Raw genomic sequence first — 22773 nt, 5'->3', positions numbered from 1 at the left:
TCCCTCGCCCATTAATTGCCTCTTAAGACACCCACAGGAAAGGAAGTGGTGGCCTATTCTATGCCGGGACCACACGGCCAATACATTTTAAATATTAATTAAGAATTAGTAAAAATATTATCTGTGGCAGTACTGAGACTTCTTGATACTTTATCAAAGTGGAACGTCTGTCATATTGCGCCTCCGATTGTACCATAAATGCCACAATATTTTGACATATTTACATAAATTTAAATGATTCATGAAAATTATTGTTTGTACACAAGAAACACCATTTGACACCATGCCGGAAAAAGTACAGTTAGACCTACTGATTTTAATGTCGTACATTTTTAAAACTATTTTTTTTTTATACATCTTGGAATTGCAAATAAGCTGATGTCCCACTTACATGGTAACTGTAGCCTATAGTCATGAACGTCATGAGAATCATCATACACTTCATACGTTGCCATTCCTGTTTCTAATAATATTTCTATTGTTATAGAAATATTGATAAAAACACTTTTTATATATATATATATATAACTTAGAATGGCAAACAAGCTGACAGTCCACCTGATGGAAAGTGGTAACCGTCGCCTATAGACATGAGCAGTACCATGAATATAACAAAGTATACTGTTTCGCCCATGATTCCCCCATACGTTGCCATTTCTGAGGAATCAGGTGTTATTCCTCTGTACCCTATAAATTCACGCCATATCCCATCCTTCAAACCGAAACACAGCCATGCAAACACAACTGTTTCATGGTAGAAACACGAATGGGACAGAGGTACCCAAGCAATCGACTTATGTACAAAGTCTCTTTATTGACCAATAAAATGTTGTACAAAAGGCGGAGTTAATGCTATAGGCATTCTCTAATAGTCTATCTTTATAATCTTCTATAAAAATAAAAATCAATTGCCGAATGTTTGTAAGCGCATTTCATTGCATCAGAATGGCTGCACTTATATGAGTGATTATTTTTTTGTTGTATTTACAATTGTCAGGACAAGGTTTGCATGATATAATATGTTTTATAAAATCCAGTAAAATTATTTAATAAATAATACAATAAAAACAGCTGTATACACCTACATATGTAAATAATAAAATTACATAAATTATAGTAGTAAATAACCTACACACATAAGTACATATATATACTAGTTGACATAGTTCACTAACCGATGAATGAATAATACTCCTAGAATGACTGTTACGGCCAATATTAAATGGGAATCTATAAAAATGTTCAAACTTACACGTCACCGAAATAAACTCTACGTCCGGCAGGTTATTAAAATTTCAGTACCTGCAACGGACAGACGGACAGATAGTTTCGCTAAAAATAGACCGGTATATACCAGGCACCTATTATTTTCTGATCATTGCCTGGGCAACTTATTCTGGATATAATGGTTAGACTAATTCTAACCCACGACTTTGTCCATGCAACTGTGACATTACCAGACGTGACCAGAATAAAACTGGACTAGAATAAAAGTGGACTTCAATAGCCTCGGCTACGCCTCGGCCCACATTTGCACCTTCGTCCATCAATGCCTCAGTTGCTGGCCGCTGCAGTAATGTACTATTATATTACTCAAGTGAAAACATCAATATTTTATCAATTAGTTATTTTGTTTTAAATCGCATAATTTTGAATCGCTTTATTTTTCACTAGCGGCCCGTCCCGGCATCGCATGGGTGGACATTTTTACATTTTAAAAAGTGGCCATTGAGGCTGCATACGCGACGGAAGCTTAAAAATGGAGTATCTTCTCCCGTTTTCCTAACATTTCCCTTCACTGCTCTGCTCCTATTGATCGTAGCGTGATGAAAAGTATACTATAACCTGCCCAGGAGTATGAAGAATAATTATACCAAGTTTCGTTAAAATCCGTCGAGTAGTTTTTGTTTCTATAACGAAAATACAGACAAACAGACAAAAATTTTACTGATTGCATTTTTGGCATCAATATCAATCACTAATCACCCCCTGATAGTTATTTTGGAAATATATTTCATGTACAGAATGGACCTCTCTACAGATTTATTATAAGTATAGATTAATCACAGTACAGTCACGTGTTAAAAAATAATTTTGCGATAGTAATTTATCACTAAACCTACTTCCTGGATCAATAGAGACTAATGCTTTTTTTTTTCACGGTTTATTGCACGAAATAAAAAAAAATTACAGCGGTGCAATATAGCGTAACGCTGTTTCCGGAGGACGGAAGGTTGTTTAAAATAATATGTACATTATAAAAATAAAGTATCGCATAATTGACTTCATATACCGTACAATTATTATTAACTAGCTAATGCCCGCGACTTTATTCGCGTGGTATTTGTATATATATATATATATATATATATATATATATATATATATATATATATATATATATATATATATCGTTCTCACTCTTTGTCTTGGATCAAAATGATTTTATTTAAGTTGGTTGTGTACTAAGCTGTGTAAGCTGTTACTATAGTTTTTTAACTATCACACGGGAACTCCTCAATTTTCCGTGATTAAAAGTATGTAAAATAGCGATAAGACCGCCTTTTGTATCACTTCTCATTAGTATTTACTGTATTTGTTATTTCTCCTTTTACTTGGTGCAATAAAGTGTAAATAAATAAATAAAAATAAATAAATAAAATGTTGACTGGGTATGTAAGGTACCATTATGTAAAATTTCATTTAAATCGATCCAACAGTTTCGGACATTAGCCCGAACAAACAGGCAGACAAACAAAAATTTGAAAAAGTCTGGATATGTTCTATTTCACTTCTAACATCCCTTGACTCGGTTTTTAGCGTCTTTTTTTTATTGTACAGACATTTTACCTCTACAGTTTTATTATATATATAGATAATTATGATTGAACCCTAAAGAGATCATTTGTTAACTTTTTTTTTTTATACAACTTAGAATGGCAAACAAGCTGACGGCCCACCTGATGGTAAGTGGTAACCGTCGCCTATAGACATAAGCAGTACCATGGACATAACAGAGTTTACTGTTTCGCCCATGAAACCCCCCATGCGTTGCCATTCCTGAGGATTCAGGTGTTATTCCTCTGTATTCAGTAAATTCACGCCATATCCCACCCTTCAAACCGAAACACAGCCATGCAAACACAACTGCTTCAGAGTTGAAACACGAATGGAACAGAGGTACCCAAACAATCGACTTTTGTACAGTCTCTACTTTACCTCAAATATTGCCATTCTAAATTGCATAAAGATAAAAATAATAAAATGTGTTTACAGCGCAAAGGTCAAAGTCCAACAGTGGGTGCAGTAAACTTGTATCTTATATATACACATACAGTGTCACACTCGAATACACTGGTCGCAAGAGGGCGCGGATGCCTGCCGTTGCATAATTAGATTACATGTAATTATTTGTTGTAAAAAACTGGCATGTAAAGTGTACGATACGCAATATATGGTTGGTTTGTACATTTTTTATAATCTATTTAGAAAAAAAAAATTAGCATACGACCCGCCTTATTGTAGTACAGAGTACAGAAATGACACCTATATTATCCAGGGACGTCACACGTGTATTAATTGTTTATTTATGCCATAAATATTTTAAGTTACAAATCTTTTATGCAAGTTATGTTATGTTATGTTTCGGTTTGAAGGGTGGGATACGGCGTGAATTTACTGGGTACAGAGGAATAACACCTGAGTCCTCAGGAATAGCAACGCATGGGGGGTATCATGGGCGAAACAGTATACTCTGTTATGTCCATGGTACTGCTCATGTCTATAGGCGACGGTTACCACTTTCCATCAGGTGGGCCGTCAGCTTGTTTGCCATTCTAAGTTGTATAAAGAAAAAATGAAAGTGGCATGGTAACCCCGCCTGCGCTATCGTACACTGGCGAGTTACCAGTAGGCGGTGATAGGTGAGGATGAAAAGGCAGGTCAGTTAGCCTATCGTGACGAATTCAACGAAAAATTAGTCACGATAGTTTCCAGGGGGAACCGCGTGGAGATCGACCTAATAGGGTATATTGATAGCAATGGGGACTAACCTCCCCATTACTAACAATCCCTTCCCCCCGGTCTGAAGTTGCCGAAGATTGGAAAGACGCCGAAAGTCCTGGTTAAAAAATCTAAAGCAGTGATTCCGAATAAACACCAGATCCCTTTTCAAGATGGCGGTGGACGAAGTAAATATCGTCATGATGGTCGCCAACCTTCGGTAGGAGATGGCAGCTTCTTCTTTAGAAGAATTGAATTCTTCTTTAGAAGAAGAAAAGAATTGAATTATATTTTTTTTTTAATATTATAATATTATGTAGTATCCTACAAAGCACAATGTAGTTTGTGCTTTGTATAAGAATAAATAAATTAAATATGTATGCACAATTAAACGTAAATATGTATGCAAAAAAACAAGGATGTAAATGGAATGATAAGAGTATAATGATAACGCAGGTTTTTTTTAATGTATCTACATGGAACGACAGCAGTATACTCTGTTATGTCCATGGTACTGTTCGTGTCTATAGGCGACCGTTACCACTTTCCATCAGGTGTGCCGTCAGCTTGTTTGTCATTCTAAGTTGCATAAAAAAAAAACCGCCTGCGCTGTCGGTATACGCTGGTGAGGCACCAATAAGGGATCATAAGGATGAGGTGGAAAGCAGCTCAGTTATACCACCGTGACATGACATCATATTCGTGTGATCCTGGCATAGAATAGGTGATCACTTCTTTTCCTGTGGGTGTCGTAAGGGACAATTAAAATAACTTAATGATCGAGGAATGGGCAGCAGCGTCCAAATGCTCCTGCCAAGCGTGACAACTACTGGCAAAACTCTTATGGGAAAGACTTACGTTCAGCAGTCAACGGTTAAAATGAACCAGGAATTAATCAGGGTAGTTTCCATGGAAAATTGATCTGATAGTGTAAATTGCTAGCTATAAGATTATTAGACGCCATTACTAACAATCCCCTCTTCCCACACCACTAGATATATCTTGTTGACAACAGAAAGAGATTTCCATTTTATTGAGCTATAATTTTTTTGGATAAAGTAACGGAAACACTATAGATTGTATATCGTCATAGTCGTTGAATACTGACGGATCTGACAGAGATTACATATAAAGATCCGTCAGTATTCTACGACTATGACGATATATTGACATTATTACAGTATATTTTATTTTTGAAAAAATAAATAAACAAGACAATTTTCGTCGGCGAACAAAATATATTTTTAGGTGCACTCTTCAAAAATCCTGTATACCATTCCATTAGCACGCCGGTACTTTACTAAATAAACAAATGGTCGTTTATAAAGAGTGTACAACCGATGCGAAAATCCGATGCGTAGTCACGCACCGGACGAATATTGTGTGAGGTTTGTGACGCACCGGGCACTAAACAAATAGGAACGATTTGTCCCACATAAAGGGACATGTATCGTGGACGCACTGATAAACGGCCAAATTATATACAAAATTTAGTCATTTAAATACAATAGCCCGTTTAGTTTATTTATTTATTATTAAAAAAAATATTTTATTTACTCTAGTCCTTTTCCCCAAACCATAGAATATTGTGAGAGGTTTGTGACGCACTGGGCACTAAACAAATAGGAACAATTTGTCCCACATAAAGGGACATGTATCGTAAACGTACTGATAATGGCCAGAATATATATACTACAATGTAATTAGTCATTTAAATACAATAGCCTGTTTAGTTTATTTGTTATTAAAAAAAATATTTTATTTACTCTAGTCCCTTTTCCCCAAATCATGTCAGCTCTGAAGGCAATATAGCCGGACACCCGAGGGCTGTTGCCCCTGATAATAAAACTAGAATGAGTATGAAAGAATGAGTATACTTTATTTGCATTATACAATATAGGAAATAAGCAAGACAATTTACAAACACAACGATACAATTGTATAAGTACTATAAGGCGATGTTTGTGCTGAGAGCAATTTAGAGTAAAGCGGATCTTCTCAAGGCTTCTAACTGAGCTCTCCTTAGAAGGCAAAGAAGATCCGTGATCATCGTCGGGTACCTACAGTTTATTATTTAAAATATACTATTTAAAATGTATTGAAACGAATAAATGATCGACTCATAATACAATCTGCTGATGTGCAAATAAAAAATCTATTAGTTAATTAAACATTTCAATTATTTAATAATTTCATTCAATTTCGGCTGAATCACTTTATATATACGAATAGTCACATATACAAGACAAATACAAACATATAAAAACAACACGCACACACACACTCATTTTTGATGAAATTGTTATAATACGAATCGTTTTATTTTTCTTTTTTAATTTTATATATATATATATATATATTTTTTTATAAATATTTTTTTGTGTTGTTTCTTTATTATAATTCTTAATATATGGATTTTTTTTTAACCCCTGTGTGGGTGCCGTCGCATATTTCTTGTAAAATAAAGTTTTTTTCTTTCTTTCTTTCTTTCTTTCAAATTATTATTTTCTAATACGAAGAATATAAAAAATGCATTAAAAATAAATTACCTATGTTACCGTAGTAATTATTTCATTTTAATTCTTTCATTATACATCGTTTTGTTTATTTATAAAATTAATTGTGACTTATCATAGTTTTTTACGACTGACACTACAATTAAAATTGCTAATTCCAAATTTGTTTTTTTAAGAATTATGTATTTATTAAACTGTATAATTTTATAACTGTTTAAAATCGTGTGTTTTATTTGTTGTATTTTTTAATGGTTGACCATAATACTGTTCATTTCTATGGGCGACGGTTACTACTTTCCATTATAATGAGCCTTCAGTTTGTTTCAGTTACATATCAACCATTTTTAAGTTACACGAAAAATATCTGTATGATACAGAACAATACCTAATAGTCGAGTCTGACTACTCTTATATAAACGAAACTAAACTAAAATTAAGTATCAACGGAATCATCACACCAGTCGTTTTCTGTCTACTGCTGATCATAGACCTCCCCATAGAGTATAAGGAACAATATATACCAGAGGGAGACTTTGTACAAAAGTCGTTTGCTTGGACACCTCTGTCCCATTCGTGTTTCAACCGTGAAGCAGTTGTGTTTGCACGGCTGTGTGTCGGTTTGAAGCGCAGTGATATGGCAGTGAATTTACAGAGTACAGAGTAATAACACCTGAGTCCTCAGGATTGGCAACGCATGGGGGGCATCATGGGTGAAACAGTATATTCTGTTATGTCCGTGGTACTGCTCATGTCTATAGGCTATGGTTACCACTTTCTATCAAGCGGACCGTCAGCTTGTTTGCCATTCTAAGTTGCATTAAAAAAAGGAACAGTCCCGAGGCACCTGTAATAATAAAATAAAATAAATTAATTTTAAAGGTAGACATTATAAATATCTACTTTACAGTATTCAATTTGCAAATTCAATAAACTGCGTAGAATTAATAGTATACACGTTTTTTTTTTGTTCAAAATGACGCAGGCCTGGCTCATTGTGCCGCAGCCTTACCGATCACTTTTCATAAGAATTTGTTTAAGCAAACAATTTCACAGGAGGCTATTATCGTGCGACGTGATTAATTGGCGATTTCACAGTCGCAATTGTGCAATATCATCGTGTTAGCACGATCGCCGTCTCCCATACAATGTACGGGATGAGAACGCATTTTGCTACATAAAAGTTTGTAGCGAAATTAGAGCGTGAAACTGCTTATGGTTTTTCAATGTATTTGGCGTTCTAAGTGCTTCATAGAAGTTCGTATTGAATAATTTGCCTTGCCTTTTTCCTTTCTGCTATTATTAGTAAGTCTGCGTAGGCGCAGTTGGTCTTTTTCTTCCACTAACTTGTTATATATACTAGCTGACCCTGTAAACGTTGTTTTACCACTTATTGCGAAATATAACAATCGCGATTAAAATACGGAGGTTGATCGTAAAACGACGAAAATTTAAAGTTGTATGTATTTTTCGATGCAAAAATAAAAAAAAATTGTCAAAAAATTAAAAAAAAATATTTTGGGGTGGGTCATCCTTATCATTGACGGGTATGAAAAATAGATGTTGGCCGATTCTCAGACCTACCCAATATGCACACAAAATATCATAAATATCGGTAAAGCCCTTTCGGAGGAGGTTGGTAACAAACACCGCGACACGAGAATTTTATATATTAGATGAATGAACATCATTTAAATCATCATCATCATCAAAATTAATATCAGCCATTAACTGTCCACTGTTGAACATATGGCTCCCCTATAAAGGAGGGGTTTTCCAGTAGTTGCCACGCTTGGAAGACGGCTTGGCAATAGCAGGCAGGCTTTGGTGATGTTTTAAGAGAGAAGCTGCTGTTCATCCCTCGCCCTCCCTTAGTCGCCTCTTATAACACCCACGGGAAAGGAAGGGGTGGCTTATTCTATACGGGGACCACACGGAAACTTTATTTCCTTAAACTAAGTTAGCCTATAGTACAATATAACCATGACCCCACATTAGGCAAAGCCTGTCTCGTGTACGTCAAAGCTAGAAATGTAACAGTTATGGTGCGGCGAACAGGGTTAATTTAAATATGTGACATTTAATGTGAAATTATAAATAAATAAAATAAAAATAAAAACTAAATTAATTCTAAGAATTATGTTAGAAAATTGATACATTTGTTGACAAGGTGACGCATCTGTTATTTATAATAAACTATATATGTACATCAAAGAATGCAATTCGTGCAGTTGGCATCGCATATTTAACAGTACGTGATCACTCGCAATAACAAAGACCTGCAATTCATATTGCGAACACCTATTTATCATTATGGAAACTTCGATTTATTGTTTACTAGCTTTTACCCGCGGCTATATCCGTGTGGTCGGTATAAAACGTACCCTATGTCCATCTGCATCCAATATAATACGTATATATATAAAGGTTGCCTGGAAGAGATCGCTTTTAGCGATAAGGCCGCCCATTGTTTTCTCATTGTGATTATTTCTTGTAATTATTTATATTTATAATAAGTTTACTATTGTAATCTTTTGGAGGAAACAATAAAGAGTATCTATCTATCTATATCAAATTTCATATTGATTGGTCTAGCCGTTAAGACGCTAAAAGGTAACAATCAAACAAACTTACTTTCACATTTAAAACATTAGTAATAAGGATTATTATTGATACAAACACATCTACATGTAACACATGACGTGCCAAAAATATAAAATAGTTTCTTTAAATGGTTAATAAAGGATATATCTTGCCATTCTTTCTAATATAATCAAATTGTAATTACACGATCTGTACAAGCTGACGGCCCACCTGATGGAAAGTGGTAACAATCGCCTATAGACGTGAGCAGTATGGACATAACAGAGTATACTGTTTTGCCCATGTTACACCCCATGCGTTATCATTCCTGACAACTCAGGTGTTATTCCTCTGTACCCTGTAAATTCACGCCATATCCCACCCTTCAAACCGAAACTATATGAGAAGAGAGAACTAACTATATGAGAAATAACGATAAAAGGATTGCATTGTGCATCGCTGGACGATCGCGAGATTTTATAATCCTCTCGTGCCGGATCACTAAAGAAAAGCGCACTCTTTCATATCCAGGTATTGTATTTCTTTCTGAGATACACGAGCTAGTATTGTGCTCTTGTATCTCAGAAAGATAGTATATAGATAGTAGATAGATCTTGTAGTATTGAGCTAGTATAAGTGAAGATTTCACTTATTTATTTTCTATTTTACTTTAAGATTAATCCCATAAAAAAATATCGAAATAGGCTCAGTAGTTTACTTTTTAAATCGAAATAACAAATGTTGCCACATTTGAATTCGGTGTTTCTTTGTGAAACAAAATCTTAAATTATTCGAAGCAAATTCTATTTATTAAATTGACAATTTTATACGAGAAACATTACAATATATATTGAGAACTTTCTAAATTTTAAGGACGGTTCGAATAAGTTCATTGTCAACTCGTACGTTCCGACGCTAGCGTAGCGATGCCACTAAGATTCATATTAATAAAGAAATATAGGAAACAAAGTCCTGTAATATATGTCTGTTGGAATCCAAACGAATGCGGGGCATTAGTGGAGCCTAGGAAAGCCCGGGAAACAATGGAACTGTCCCGGCTCCAGGGACCACTGATCTATGGGAAAGGCTCCGAAGGATGATAATAAAAGTATATCTTTTTTTATTAAGAGCAACAGGAAAGAAATAAATATTTATATATCGAAATAAAGCCTTTTTAGCTAGTTTTAGGTAGTGACATTTTCTATCAGTAGGCAGGCATTAGGGTAAAGCTTTTTTTTTTATAGATGATAATGAAATAGTAACCCCACCCGCGCTATCGGTATACACCGAAGCACCAGTGAAGGATGATAGGTGAAGATGAAGCATGTCAGTTAGCCCATCGTGACGAATTCAACGAGAATTGTTCACGATGGTTTCCAGGGGGAGCCACGTGGAGGTTGACCTGATATTGCTAGCAATGAGCAAACTCCATTGCTAACAATCCCTCCCGCCCAGGCATTAGGGTTGGGCAATACCTATATATTTTAATTATAACATCTATAACTAACATGTTTGTAAATAAATTAGATAGTTTTCTCGTAATTCTTTCGTAAGCTTGCCGAGAGGACTAAATCATTATTTGTGGTTAAGTATTAACATAGTTTTTAAGTACATTTACTAACAAAAATGAATCCAAGTTGTCTAAAATAAATTAAATTATAAACTAGTTCAATAAAGAATATGTTAAAATTCTCTTATTTAGTATTTTTTGGGTAGATAATGGCTTACTAGACATAGGTAATATGGATACCGATCTGATATCTATGTATTGGGTTCCTCTAGACTAGACATTGATGGCAGAAAAAAGGTCATCGCCCATTTCGATATCACCCATATCGGTCGGATATCTATTTTCGAATATATTAAAGGTCTGTTATCCAATATTATTTTTTTGGATAACAAAATTTTAACATATTCATTATTTGGATTTAAAAATGTATCTGTATTCTTGTAAACATGTATGAAAATTTATTTGAAAAGAACACGAGCCGAGTTTCTTGTAAGTTCATCTCATCTCGAAATCATTCCGAACTGACGGTAGATTTGACATATCATAAAAGTCTGGAATAGACGTATATGAATAAAGATATTTTGAATTTGAATTTGAATCCATTATTGGACCAGTACAAAGATATTGTAACTTAAATATATAATTATGGCTATATTTTACCCAACCCTAGTGAAGATTAACTGGACGTTGTCAAGGACTTGGAAGTAGCGTTACATATTTATGCAATTTTAACCTTATAGCTCGCCCCTAACTCCTGTTACACCTGAGCCCGGTATAATATTCAAAAGTCATACAACTTGAAATGGCTTCAAAATTATATACACGGCGTACCTAATAGAGTTTTCGAGCGGACGTACAAGAAAGCATACTGTTAAAACTCTCACTGTATTGCCAAAGTTTTATTAAAAGTAAATAACACATTTTTTTTTAATTCAAATAATTTTGTGTTCCATAAAAAAGGAATCAATTGTGACAAAACGAGTTATTTTGATTCAAAAACTAAAGTATCGAATCGATTTTGATAAAATTTCCATGGGACCAATCTGTAAGTTCAAATAAAAAAAATTCCAAATCGGTTAACAACTAACGGAGTTATAAGGTAAAAAAAAAATACAATCGAATTGAGAACCTTCTTCTTTTTGAAGTCGGTTAAAAAGAACCGGATGATATAATCCTACTTTCGGAAGTTGTTTAAAAATCAAAGACGAATTGGTAACCTCCTCCTTCCGAAGTTGCTCAAACATGTGTTCACGGATGGAAACGTACGCTCAGTTGCTTACTAGTGATGTCAAATAGCCAACTGACTCGATTAACTGCTAGATGGGATACTCAAGAACTCGCATTCAATACGCAGGTTCGAGTACTTCGATATCTATTCAATTACTATTTTCATGAACAAAACTATGAGTTAACTAACCTAAGCTTGCATCGTAGGAACTCCCTAGATCCACTGACGTGGATGCAGGTGGCTCAGGACCGTTCCTTATGGCAGTCTATGGGGGAGGACTATGTCCAGCAGTGGACTGACAATGGCTGAGATGATAATGATGATAAAACCTCAGAAATCTTTTGATAAAATATTCGAGTCTGATAAAATACTTAAAAACATGTCCGAGTACTCAGACTCGAATGAGGATTCGAGTCTGATTTTTTATTGACGTTAGAATACTGTAATACCAAATAAATAGATTTTCACAAAAAAATACCGACTTTAGTCGCGATAAAACCAGTTATTTTGGTTTCAAAACTGAACTACTAAATCGATTTTAACAAAATTTTTATCATACAGGGTATATCTACCTACAGATTGTAGGTAGATATATCCTTTAAGATAACGGAGTTCTGAGTAACTTGTTTTTATGTAACGAACATAAAAACAAATATACAAGCGATTTGGGAATCTCCTTCTTTTTTTTTTAAATGGTCGAAAAGATCGATTCGGCCATCACTACCAGGTACTACAACTCGATTAATGTTCCCATCCTCCCCCCACATCCAAGGCAGTCGTACCGTGTCAGATTAATAGCGCCGACTTACACACAGATGTAATTAGCTATTCGAATACAGCCAGTATTTTGATTCGAGTGAATTTAATTTCACGCATGTCTGCGAAGGTAGAACGCGGTGTACCTCTAACCTACGTCATGGTACATGACCGTATTCATTTACAAGTCATAATCGACATTACTTGCCTGTACTTTTATTGTTACAAACTGAGCAGTTCTCGTGTTGAATTATTACATTTATAATATATTCGGATTATTGGTGTTTTTAGCGACTTTCTTTTTCTACATCTATGTCTATGTATATCTGTTATTCTTCTTTATTTATATATATAAATATTTTGTGTGTAAATTCGTTCGATTCGATATATTACTAGCTGACTCGGCAAACGTTGTTTTACCATATACATTATTTCTAGAACTATACATGAAAATTTATCCTACTATAATTATTATATTGGATTGCCATCTTGCAACCCTATTGCAGCATATAAAAATCGCGATTAAAAAACAAGGGCTGATCGTAAAACGGTAAAAATTTGAGGTTGTATGTATTTTTCAATGCTAAATCATAATAAAATAAAAATGGAAAAATTTATGAAAAAAATTAAATTTGGGGAGGATCACCCTTATCAATGAGGGATATAAAAAATAGATGTTGGCCGATTCTCAGACCTACCCAATGTGCACACAAAATTTCATAAAAATCGGTAAAGCCGTTTCGGAGGAGTTTAGTAACAAACACCGTGACACGAGAATTTTATATATAAGATTTATCCTACTACAATTATTATATTCGATTGCTATCTTGTAACCCTATTGCGGCATATAAAAATGGCGATTAAAAAACAGAGGTTGATAGTAAAAGCGTGAAAATTTGAATTTGTATGTATTTTTCAATGCTAAGTCATAATAAAATACAAATAAAAAAATATTGTCAAAAAAATAAAAATGAAATATTTAGAGGTGGGTGACCCCTATCATTGAGGGGTATGAAAAATAGATGTTGGTCGATTCTCAGACCTACCGGATATGCACACAAAATTTCATAAAAATCGGTTATGCCGTTTCAGAGGAATTTGGTAACAAACACGCGACACGAGAATTTTATATATTAGATTATAATTCTTAATAATATTTTTTTAACTCCTGTGTGGGTGTAGTCGCATATTTCTGTAAAATAAAGTTTCTTTCTTTCTTCTTCTTTCTTTCTTTTATTTATTTATTTATTACTTATTATCATCATATCAGCCTTTAACTGACCACTGCTAAATATAAGCCTCCCCTTGGGGTATTTTTCTAGAAGTTTCCACGCTTGGCAGGCGGATTGGCAACCGCAATAAGACTTTGGAGATGTTTTAAAAGGGACGCTGCTGCCCATTCCTCACCCTATCTTCAGTCGCCTCTTACGACACCCACGGGAAAGGAAGGGGTGGCCTATTCTACGCAGGAACCACACAAAAGATTACTTACTATTCTTTATACTAATACTAGCTTTTACCCGCGGCTTCGTCGGGATATACTTGCTGACCGAGATAAAAAATAGTCTCTTCCATCTAGTACGTTCCATTTTATGTAATACGTATATTCTATATTTCATAGTGATTGGTAAAGCCATTATTAAGGCGCTATAAGATAACTAACAAATATACTAATACACTTTAACATTTATAGTGTTAGTAAGGATTATAAAGAAGAAAGATTTGATTGTTTATTTGCAATGAATAATCTCGAAAACTTATAAATAAATTTTCAAAAATTCTAAAACTCTTTCACCTATAATATGCTACGTTATCAGCTGTTAACATATTTTATGCTATATATTGTTAAAAAAACTAGAGTTGCTTATGAAAATTAATAAAGTATTAAATAAACTTAACTCATAAATTAATTTATTGAGACCTCAAGCCATTAACTTTAATATATTAAATTGAATTAAAATATATTCAGAAAAAAGAATTAGTACAATTATAAAATCTAGCAAATTTATTTGAGGGAGACTTTGTACAAAAGTCGATTGCTTGGGTACCTCTGTCTCATTCGTGTTTCAACCGTGAAGCAGTTGTGTTTGCATGGCTGTGTTTAGGTTTGAAGAGTGGGATATGACGTGAAATTACTGGGTACAGAGGAATAACACCTGAGTCCTCAGGAATGGCAACACATGGGGAGTATCATGGGCGAAACAGTATACTCTGTTATGTCCATGGTACTGCACATGTTTATAGGCGACGGTTACCACTTTCCATCAGGTGGACCGTGAGCTTGTTTGCCATTCTAAGCTGTATAAAAAAAAACCTACCCGCAATACATAAATCACACGGAAATCAGTCAATGTATTACGGTACAGCATAGCAAATGGATTGATTTAGCCTTAGCATTCTCTACTTGACTTTATTAAAAGTTAACTACCCACATAAAATAATGAAAAAGTAAAAATTTAAGATGAATTAACAGGAAACATTTTTTTTCTAAAACATTAGGAGAATGGATGGTTGGTTACGTTAAAAAAATCTTTCTTTGACATTTTAATTGGCTACGGAGCGTCAGATATACGCCTGAAAACATTTGCCTTTAAAATTTCAAAAAAGGAACACAACCATAAAAGGAACATTTTCGAGTACGTTTAATATCAAGTTAATATGCTTAAAATTAGCTATTTAAAACTTTTAATATTTTTCCCCCAAAAAAACAAGCGATAATCGACTGAAATCCATTGAAATAGTAGACAAAATTGCATTTTAATTACACGCCGGAATGTTAACTGAGTTTCGCGCATGAGTCGCTCAATGAGGGCTCTTCATTCCCCTGGCGTTTCTTGATAACAACAGCCATTGGCCCGTTGCTAACAGGCAACAATATTAGCTGCCAGTGTCAGCCGGCTGTGTCGGACACTTTAAATGTTCGTGTCGCAACTCGAGTTGTGTACACTCGTTTCAACGGTCGCGGTACATTACACTTGAAAAGTTACACGTTTATGTACATCTAATAATCATATTTTATATATAGATAGATAGATAGATACTCTTTATTGTTTCCTACAAATCTAATCATCTTTATTCGAATACACTTGTTTTAATGTACTTTTAAATCGTCTTCGTACGTAATTCTGTTGCAAGATGCAAGATATATATATATATATATATATATATATATATATATATATATATATATATATATATTAAAAGTATATAATTAAGTATTTAATATATATAATTAAGTGATGACTATGTCTATATATCACATGGTCATTAAAAAGCCCGTTCATGATCGACTAAAATCATTCACACTTGTCATTTAAGTACTCGTTTAGAGTGTAATAGGCTTTGTTTAATAAATGTTTATAATAACAGTTTTAAGTTTATTCAAAGGCAGATCCAAAATATCCTTTGCTTTCTTATTATAACATATAATGCCCATTTTCATAAAAGACCTATTATATAAGTATTTTTATAGTAATAGAGTTCATCTCTAGATGGCATAACGATCTGGTTCGCTATATAAATTTCAAATGTCAAGTTAGTAACTCGTGTCACAGCCGCTCATGATTAAGGGTCACGAATTGGTCCCGAAACTAGTCGAGCTTTCTCGAACAAATTACACGTAAGTTGAACCGGTAGTTATCACATTAAAATATCCGCAAACGCTTGCAGTCTTCACTTGAACTAATTTGTAGCTGGAGTTTTGGTCCCCAAGTTTCCGAATGCAACTTACACCGCATAAAGCATTTGCTAGCCACACCTGTCGCTTAATAAATCGCATCTCGACTTATTTAAGACTAGCGCTCCGACCCGGCTTCGTGCGGGTAGTTAGACAGAAAGATAAATTGCTAGATTTAATGAACATATTTATGATACTTGGGGTTGCATTATTGTAATTTCTAGGGATCTCTAATTTTTTTTTTATAATATAGCCTACGTTACTAATAAATAAATATATTATGTCTGTTATGTCCATGGTACTGCTCATTTCTATAGGCGACGGTTACCACTTTCCATCAGGTGGGCCGTCAGCTTGTTTGCCATTCTAAGTTGCATTAAAAAAAAAGTTAATGCATTACGTTAATGATAATAAACGCTACGTAAATATCTTTTTTCAGTTTAACCTTATGATACGACAAAAAAACAGTTATAAATCAAACCCGAACGGTGTCAAAGTGTCAGATCCAAGATGAAACAGCGGCTTACAATGTAATTAAAATTTAGGGGCAGCTACACAAAATGTGACGTCATAATCCGCCGCTGACGACCCGCGGCGGCGGGCGGCGGAGAACTTTTTTAATTAATTCAAGCCAAAGGTGCCAAACTAATTATCGTGTGCAAATGAACACGTACAACTTTTGATTAAGACATGAATCAACAAACATGAGGAATTCACAATGTCCGCGATGCTTTAATATGTCACAGGCCAACTCTGTTTCGTAATTTGTAAACTCTTATAATTGCTGAGAAACTACTGTTTTACATCTGCTCCGAATACTTTCCAGTTTATTTTTATTTATTTATTTATTTTATACAAAAATCCACAGCTCTTAAAAACACAACTTACGTGCTAATTCTCTTATGAATACAGCCAATAACGGATTTTATTTATACAAACAAAAATTATAATTCCAAAGCGAGGCAGGCGAGTTAGAGTGGGTGTGTGCACTGTGCAAGTAATATAAGTGCATGTATGAAAGAAACCATGTATAATAATGAGTGTCCATAAAATCAAGTTAATTGATATATAAAATAATTAAAATCCATGTTGCTACAGTTCAGATATTGACAGCAATAAAATGGATTTAACTGGATATATATTAAAATTGGTTCAGAAATTTAGTTTTAAAATAATAATAAAGGTAATGCTTTTTCTTATTTTTTTTTTCTTATACAACTTAGAATGACAAACAAGCTGACGGCCCACCTGATGTAAAGTGGTAACCGTCGCCTATAGACATGAGCAGTACCATGGACATAACAGAGTATACTGTTTCGCCCATGATACCTCCCAAGCGTTGCCATTCCTGAGGACTCAGGTGTTATTCCTCTGTACCCAGTAAATTCACACCATATCCCACCCTTCAAACCGAAACACAGCCATGAAAACACAACTGCTTCACTTCACAAATGCTGCCAGTATCTTGGGTACGCTGCCTCGATGTGGTGCGTTGGGAGACTACGAGTATATACAATCTATACTTATAATAAATCTGTAGAGAGGTCAATTCTGTACATGAAATATATTTCCAAAATAACTATCAGGCGGTGATTAGTGATCGATACTGATGCCAAAATGCAATCAGTAAAATTTTTGTCTGTCTGTCTGTATGTTCGTTATAGAAACAAAAACTACTCGACGAATTTTAACGAAACTTGGTACAATTATTCTTCATACTCCTGGGCAGGTTATAATTTTTATCACGCTACGATCAATAGGAGCAGAGCAGTGAAGGGAAATGTGTCTGTTACATCAAAACCACTGAACCGTGAGAAAGGACATAGGCTACTTATTTTACGAAAAACGACGGAAACGCGGACGAAGTCGCTGGCAACAGCTATTTATTTATTATATATTTGAATTTGAAAGAAAGGGATAAAACATTACTATTTGAATATGTTTTATTAACATGAGGGTTTTCTTTTTTTATTAGTTAACACTACTTACGTCAAATCTATACGAGTCAAATATCTACGGTGTTTTTTCTTTTCTCCTCTACCCAAAGGTTCTTTGGAAAAGATTGCTGTATATGTATATATGTATATGAATATGTATATATCTCTTTGCATCATTCTTTAAGTAGTGTAATAAAGAAAAAAATAAATAAACACTTAATGTGGTGGTTTTAATTTTTATAAGGGAGCTTTTTTTACACCTCTTTTTCGACAGTTTTTTCGAAACCTATCTTTTAACTGAACTTTTCGAGCGTACCAACTAAAAACATAATAATTAATGTGTAATTTATCCAGTTAAATTCATCTGAAAACTAAATGAACAGCTATAAAAATGTCTAAAGTTAAATGGGCCGGCGGCGGAGGCGGCGCACACCTGTTGTCCGAGAGAACTTACTACTAACTTAGCTGCGCCACTTTACGAGTTGAGGGGGCGGAGGGGAGGTGGGAGGGTAGCTAGTACCTGGGTAATGAATAATAGAAGGGTAAGTGCGCCTTTATTAGAGCAGTTTCAGACTTACATTACGCTAGCGGAGCGTATGATAATGCATTTACAGATATTAATGTCATTAACTTCATATGCTGAAGGTTTTGGGCTGAAGCTACCGTTTTAACATACTAATAACCTGTCTCACGTCCCAGACGTGCTTGCCTGGTCCAGTCCAACGTGATAGAACTCTCTACTTGTAAGACCCATTTTTTTTTTTCAAATGTCTTCTCATGGGGGGAAAGAGATTGTTAGTAATGGAGACTGAGAATCCCATTGCTAGCAATATACCCAACCAGGTCAACCTCCTTGCGGTTCCCCCTGGAAACTATCATGGCTAATTCCTGATGAATTCATCATGATGGGCTAAGTGGCCTGTTTTCATTCTCATCTATCACCTTTCACTGGTGCTCTGCCAGCGTATTCTGTTAGCGCAGGCGGGGTTACCATACCATTTTCACCCATAAAAAAAAATGTCTTCTCATTTCAACGAGTCATTTTTTTTTATATAACGTCTCAAACGCGAGACCGGCGGTTCTCAAACTACTAGACCAATCTAAGTGATTTAACCCCATTGGTATTCCCCCAGCGTTGTTGACTGTAATATTTTAGAACGTAAATAATGTCCAATCCTCATATAAGATGCTGGACGGCTTCCCCGCAGTATTGCAACTGGCGTAATGCAATGAAGACGGTTATGGGGAACGCATAATCATTGAGGTAAAAACGCATAATGGTGTAATGTGACCATTTTTGTTTAAATCCAAAACGGGACATCGTATTTGTAGATATTTTTTAAATGTCATTCAAAAATTCTCTCATAATGCTGCCATAATATTTCCATAACTAATAATTTAAATTCTGTGTACACTATTTTAATAATTCTATGTTTTAAATATTCTTATGTTATCACCTGTATGTTTTTTTTTTTTTATTGTTTTGTTGGTGACAGTTTTGTTAATATGTAATCGATGACTTAAGAAAATGTTGTGTACATCTGTAATTGGTGCAAATGCAAGATGCAAGCCCTGTATATCAATTTGAATCTGTATTTATATTGTTGATGTACCTTTTAAAATAAGAGGGAGACTTTGTACAAAAGTCGATTGCTTGGGTACCTCTGTCCCATTCGTGTTTCAACCGTGAAGCAGCTGTGTTTGCATGGCTGTGTTTCGGTTTGAAGGGTGGGATATGGCGTGAATTTACTGGGTACAGAGGAATAACACCTGAGTCTTTAGGAATGGTAACGCATGGGGGGTATCATGGGCAAAACAGTATACTCTGTTATGTCCATGGTACTGCTCATGTCTATAGGCGACGGTTACCACTTTCCATCAGGTGGGCCGTCTGCTTGTTTGCCATTCTAAGTAGTATAAAAAATATATATATTTACGTTTGGGTGTAATCTTAATTACGGTGAGAGAAAGTGTAATGGTAAACCCGTCCGCGCTATCGATATACACTGATGAGGCACCAGTGAGAGATGACAAGTGAAGATGAAAGCAGGTCAGTTAGCCCATCGTGACGAATCTAATACAAATTAATCACGATGGTTTCCAGGGGAAACCGCGTGTAGGTCGTCTCGATTATGACTGTGGCAAAAAATAAGGGTTCTTAAAATGTTTGATTTTTTTTTGGTGTGTATTTTACAATATATCTTCGTCAAATCTGAATCGATTAGATACTTATTTATTTCTATAATCGCGAATTGCTCTAAATTTAATTTTGTTATGACTGAGTTCGGTTTTGTTTGCGAATTAAAGTCTTTAAATGATTAATCTTTTTATATAATATAAATAAAAATTTTTTATATCACAATCAACTTATTTCATGCTCCTTTCCTCTTTGGGTGTTACTGAAAGAGAACTCTTTTAGAGTTAAGCTCGCCTTTGTGAATTTGATTACCTAAGTATTAAATAAATAAATAAACTACAAACTACTAAATTAATTAATTAATTGCAAAAATTAATGCTTAATTTGTGTATATACTGGCAACTTTTTCGCAATTTCTAAAAATTTATATTTTCATTTATTTTTAAGAAAAACTTTAGTGCCTACAAATACAGTATATATCTACATCCCAAAACTTGTCTCAAGGATTCGAGAGAGAGCATAAAAACGGGACTGTTCCGGCTAAATCCAGGACGTATGGTCACGTTAGTCAAGGGCTGGGGAAGAACTCATATCGTAAGTACTCGACCGCCGTTGTGATATATTGATGGAAATGAATTCCAAATTGCCACTGAATATTCCAATACTCATTCTTACTAATATTATAAAACACTAGCCGTTCCCCCCGACATCGTCCGCATGACCAACGAAACCGTGTTTATTGCGGGGAATACAAAAATAGCCTATGTGTTTCTCTATCCCATATAGTAAATATATAATATATATATACGTAAGAACAGTTAGATCAAATCTACCAGTGTATTGTATTGAAATGATTAGCTGTATCTTATGTTGGTAATTCTATAAATAAATAAATATCACAATTAAGTCGCTAAGAGATAACAAACAAACAGACTCACTCTTACATTTATAGAAATATTAACCCATTGCACTGCAGCCTAGTAACTCATAGAGGATACCAAGAACTCATTAACTTATTAATAACTTATTATAATATAAACATAATAAACATATCAGAAACACTATAAGATAAGCACAGACGATTTCACTTACTTACAGGGAATATTAGAAGTGACATAGAACAAATCCAGATTTTTTTATTTTTCTGTCTGTTTGTACGGGCTGATCTCCGAAACTGTTGGACCGATTTAAATGAAATTTTGCATGGTGATACCTTACATACCCGGTCAATATTTTTTTTATACTTTTAAACACGGAAAATTAATGAGTTCCCATGGTATAGTTTTTTTTTGATGGGTGAAAATGGTATGGTAACCCCGCCTACGCTAACGGGATACGCTGGCGGAGCACCAGTGAAGGGTGATAGATGAGAATGAAAACAGGCCAGTTAGCTCATCATGATGAATTCATCAGGAATTAACCATGATAGTATCCAGAGAGAACCGCGAGTAGGTCGACCTGGTTGGGCCCATGGTATAGTTAAAAAGTAAGTAGCTAGTATAGTTTATAATATCACCCAATAATGCAGTCTCACGGTGTCAGATGTCGCTGTGTTTACGGGGCGGGGGGGGGGGGGAAGGATTGTTAGTAATGCGGACTATCAGTCCCATTGCTAGCAATATAAGATCGACCTCCACGTGGTCCTTCCTGGAAACCATCGTGCTGAATTCCCAGTGTATTCATCACGATGGGCTAATTAACCTGCCTTTTTCATTCTCACCTATCACTTGTCATTGGTGGCCCGCCAGTGTAAATTCCATATATCCCCCATCCCTCGCCCTCCCTTAGTCGTCTCTTACGACACCCACGAAAGAAAGTAGTGGTCTATTCTATGGCGAGACCACACGGACTTAGGTTTATGTAAATCGGTTAAAAGACAAAATAAGCTCAGAAACCGCTTATAAATGTAATTAAGTTGAATGCATCTCGTTTATGTACGAAGCAAGTATTTTTTTTTAATGGGTGATAATGGAATGGTAACCCCACCCGCGCTATTGGTATACACCGGCGGGGCACCAGTGAAGGATGATAGGTGAGAATGATGCAGGTCAGTTAGCACATCGTGACGAATTCAACAAGAATTGTCCACGATGGTTTCCAGGGGGAACCACGTGGAGGTCGACCTGATAGGGCATATTGCTAGCAATGTCGAACTTCATTACTAACAATCCCCCCACGAAGCGAGTATTACAATGTCGATGCAGACCACAATCCGTTAATCTAGCGGTGGGTCAGTACTGATGGACACTCATGGCAGTTTATCTACATTCACTTATTTATTTATTTATTTATTTATTTAAGGAACACCAACAGCATATTGCATTATAACATACAGGTATAACAAACATTAAATACAATACAGTATTAATGCACATGCCTATTATAGGTATTCACAGCATTCACTTTAACATAGTTATACAGTGTAAGAAAA

General features: G+C 34.9%; 1 protein-coding gene across 2 annotated transcripts in view; it reads right to left on the bottom strand.

Moving 5' to 3' along the window:
* Positions 1 to 22773, bottom strand: part of LOC113518187 (solute carrier organic anion transporter family member 4A1) — an 81523-nt gene that overhangs the window by 26330 nt on the left and 32420 nt on the right. The window lies entirely within an intron of this gene.

Source organism: Galleria mellonella, unplaced genomic scaffold, assembly GCF_026898425.1.
Source record: "Galleria mellonella isolate WM207_F2 unplaced genomic scaffold, CSIRO_AGI_GalMel_v1 utg171, whole genome shotgun sequence".
NCBI classification, from domain to species: domain Eukaryota; kingdom Metazoa; phylum Arthropoda; class Insecta; order Lepidoptera; family Pyralidae; genus Galleria; species Galleria mellonella.
The sequence above is the reverse complement of the archived record's forward strand: the minus strand, read 5'-3'. Positions and strand labels throughout refer to the sequence as shown.